Raw genomic sequence first — 4648 nt, forward strand, 5'->3', positions numbered from 1 at the left:
TTATCTCTCCGTCTGCCGGGACTCACAGCCCGTCACCCTGCCGCCGACGTTGCTATCGCTGGAATCGGCGCGCCGGGCGCGCCATGTGATAAAAGATAATGGAAAATTAAATGGAGCTACGAGCAAAATGTGTAGAAGATGAGACAGTCAGGCAACTGCAGCAGGCTGATGCCAGTTAACCTGTGAGTTAACGATGTACAGATGATCGAGCCCGCACCTTCACGCCAGAGTCCGCCGTTTCACGCTGAAGCTAACCTTTAGCTACAGAGTCTAAATCGCGCAATATGTTCAGTTTTTAGTTTCGATTACTATCGCTCGACTTTTGCACTTAACAGCAAAGCAGGTACGTAACCTAGATCTAGCTTCAGTTGGCGTAAGCGCGTACATACCAACGCCGACGAGTCGTACAGCTCTGTCACGGCGCGTCCATGGCCGCCAAAATCTTTTTGTGGATGGACATACATTGACCACATTATTTTTCAAAAGTCGATGCTCCAATGTGGTGCACGTCTCTTCCTGGAGTTTGTCTCAGCTCGATGTCGTGCCACTCTGGCAGCGCGGCCAAGCAGGCAACGCGCCGCGATTTTACAGAATGTTGAAGCATTAACATGGACAAAATGTGTCAAAAGTGCCGCTACGGTGCATGGAAAGCAAAATACATCACCAGCACTACGCTACGATTAGCGGAGACACATTTTTCGCAATAGGTACTACCCGAAACAGATAAATGCGGCACAGAGGGCGCTGTTAGCCAGTTTTTGATATAGTTTTTCCAGTGACTCTAGTTTTTGATAGTGCCCTCCGCAAACATGTCTTACAATGCGACATAACGCTGCGAGATTGTATTCTCGGGCTTTTACGCCAAAAGCATGTTTACTGATCACGTTTAATTCTCATCAGGCAGGCAAATGGCCACATTGCACTTCACTTAGTTGCAGAGAAAGGTTTGAGATGCTCACTATAGAATGCACTCACCCACAAGTGTTGCTTCACTGCATTCAAATGGACAGTCTCAACAGCAGTGATTCCGAAATAAACTTGGTAGGCACCAATTCTGAAAACAGTCGTTTTATTTCAGTGCTCCAAGCATCCCTACTGATGGAAACTGACATTCTTCTGCCAATGACAGCAAGCATTTTAAAGGCGCCAATGCTTTGCCACTATCAGCCATAGGTCGGCATACTCACGAATACCCCTGCAGCTCCCCCCCACCCCCCCCGAGTCATACTTGCTCCACACTCATTTCACAGGTGTGAGTGGATGCAAGTATGAACAAGAGTATGAGCAAGAGTGTGCCAGTATGAACGAGTCACTGACGGCAACTTTAAGTTGACCAGAGTGTATGAAAGCGAGTTACTGTCAAGTGCCAGTGGACCTATGCACATCAGCGAGTGGACACAAGTACGAACATGAGTGGGATCTCGCAAGAGTCTGTGACTGTATTTGCAAGTACAAGTTCGTGGGAGTAGGAACAAGAGTGAGTAGTCTGCTAAAATACTGGTGAGCGAGCACGAGTGAGTATTCACCTATTGTGACAACCTATGCTCTCACAAGTTTCAACGGAGCAGCGCACTGTTCCGAGCTTTAAAAGCAATGCTATCTTGACTTTGCTCGTGACACTTGATCATATTAATGTTATTTTGCAGATATAGTACAAACTAATGCGCACAATGTGCCAGCAAATTCAGCGATGGACTCTGTATCCAATTCCAAACGGCATTTTTCTGCCAAATGTTGTTCTCCATATTAAAGTGCACAATTACCAAGAGCTGGCAAACAGCACTCAAGCTGATGCACAGGGGAAGCTAAAAACAAGTGCCAGCACGAGCACAAACCACTTACTAATTCTATAGAGTAGCGGTAAAAGTGAAGAAGTGTTATAAGATGTTCTGGAGTTTTACGTGCCAGCACCCCAATCTTATGAGGCACGCCATAGCGGTGGACTCTGGATCAAATTTGACCATATGGGGTTATTTTTAACCCGTTATCAATTGATGTTGCCACAGAAAAATTTTTGTTGCCAAGTTTCGAGTGTTCTTTTCGATCAAACTCAAAACTCTGCAACAAAACTATCTGTGGCACACTCCCTATACAGGCACTGCTCGACAGATACCCCGTCTAAATTAGCCCGGGAAGGTATAAAGGTAGAGCCCGTACCAAGGAACATCCACCCAATATATAACAAAGGTCACAGAAGAGCGCGAGCTAGAACCATCCTTCAACGAAGCGACCCTTACGGGGCAGTACATTTTTTGTTGATGCCGCCAAATATGGCAGCGAAGACAGGTTTGCAATCTCGGTCGACGCGCACGGAGCGCTTATCAGCGCCGCGTCAATCTACACTAAACACGTTAATGAAGCGGAAGAAACTACGATAGCCTTGGCTCTTCAAGCCGCAAAAGGCCCAACGACCATTTTCTCCAACTCTCGCACGGCGGTCAGAGCTTTCTTGTCCGCTCTAGTTTCTAAACACGCAGCCGGCATCGTTAACATATCCTTTCCCATCACTACAGACAAAGAAAGTGGAGGTCATAGCATAGCGTAGTTCCCGGCCCACGTGAATGATATAACTAACCAAGTGGGTTGCAACTCTAAGGAGCGAGCCAACTACTTCGTGCGTGAATTCACAAACGACGCCCGAGCTAACGGTTCGGCTCTCCCACAGGATTGCCCCTTCAAAGGTCCTCTTGCCACCTATCATGAGATGTTGCATTACAGACATAGCAGGAGGAAATTCCCTCCCCCCTGCCCGAAACTGAACAGGGCTCGGGCCGTTACTTTCAGGCTCTTACAGATGAGATCCTACCTCACCCCCAGAGCCACAACTTCCCGCAGTCGTGCTCCAAATGCGGACACGCGTACTGCTCCTTCGACCACATGCTCTGGCTGTGCCCGCACAACGCGGGCTCCGACCTTCAATACAAGTCCAAGTGGGACGCCTTGTTGAAGAGCTCGGAATTCATGCACCAACTACAGGCCATCCACAGGGCCCGCGACGTCGCAGCGAGTCACCACCTCCCGGTCCAGTCGTGGGTGGAGCCACCAACTTGATTGAGGAGCCTTTGGCTCCCCTAATCAAGTTCCTCAGGATACTCCAACAAAGTTCTTGTCACTGTCACTGCAGAGTTTCGAGCATGCCCATAGAATATGTGGCAGACCCTCCCTGCCCATACATATTTACATTGATTATTGTATTGCCCTGGATAGAATCTGCTGCAGGCCACCAGGTTGTTTGCAGGAGGTGCCAGGCTACCACCTGTTTCTTGATTAGCTCTGGATGAGCAGGTGGGTACCAGGACCTTCCCAGCCAATAGTAATCAGCGATTTATTTGTAGCTGACAATGTGGTCTCCTCTCATTCGCAGCTGGGCTGACTCACTTGCTCAGTGAGTAAATCTGGGCTGTCCAGCTAGCAGAAGCAGCCGCTGAGACCCAGCGGATCTCGGCCATCTGATAGGCGAAGGGAGGCTGCGTTCGCCCTCGTGACTGCTGGCATCAATAAAAGTTGACTCTCTCTCTTGCAGAGTTTCGGTATTGAGTACGAAGTTTCTGGCTGAATATCTTTGGCCACTACTGAATCACATGCAGCAAGCACCATTTGTTAGTTTAGAGAAGGAACACAAGACGAGGTAGAAGAAATTTGGCATGCGACTCATTTTTTTCTAATGCATGGTCAGAGAAGACAGACCAATTCAACATCTAAAGTTTGTGGTTTCACATGTGATGTAAAGCATCTGAAATGTACACATATGGTTTACATATGATGAAAGCTGTCTATAAGAATTCCAAACAAAGCCATAGATGGCTTGGGGATGATGCCCACTTCCAGTTGCCGGCCTGAGGTTTTCATTCTATTGCAGAAAAAGTGTATGCAACACACGCACACATACATACACACAAACACACACACATATATATATATATATATATAATGGTTATTCTTGATGCATTTTGCACATTTAGACAGAAAACAAACTATTTTCTTGGGTATTTATTTGTGCCATCATTAAAGGGTTACATGTACCCAACACGGGAAATAAAGTGTGGAAAAGGTGATAATTGCTACTGTTGAATACTTTCATCCCTACATTGCTGCAACCAGCTTTTTGAAGTGAAGTCTTAAAGAAAATCATGAAGCTTCAGGAAACCAGAAGGTTCTAAGGTATTACTCGGAAAGTATAATTAGATATTCGACTTGTGCCTTGAAGTGAAAAAAATCTAAGATGGAAGGAAAAAAATGGAAAAACTTGGGGATTTGTGTTTCATAGAAAATCCATGTTATACCCCTATATATGGCAACACTGCCTTGTCTGTAGCACGAACACTGCTACTAGCCAGGGCATCTTAGTGCACAAAACAGCTGGCATCGTGCCTACACTGCTTTGTTTTATGCAAATGCTGTTTTTGTTGAGCGGTGACAAGTGGCAGTATTCCATAAGTATTGCAAGTTGGTGTATGCATCGGGTATGTAAGGTGTGTGAAAAAAAACATGTGACAAAACCTAGAACACCATTATATGCACACAACATTCTGTGCCATTCACAAGGGATACTGGCATTAGTGTACAAAATTTGGATGGATATTGCTGGTCCTTTTAAGGTTTGTACAGCACATAAAACCCCACCACTTTGCACGAATCACAGAAACAA

Source organism: Dermacentor andersoni, chromosome 4 (assembly GCF_023375885.2).
Source record: "Dermacentor andersoni chromosome 4, qqDerAnde1_hic_scaffold, whole genome shotgun sequence".
NCBI classification, from domain to species: domain Eukaryota; kingdom Metazoa; phylum Arthropoda; class Arachnida; order Ixodida; family Ixodidae; genus Dermacentor; species Dermacentor andersoni.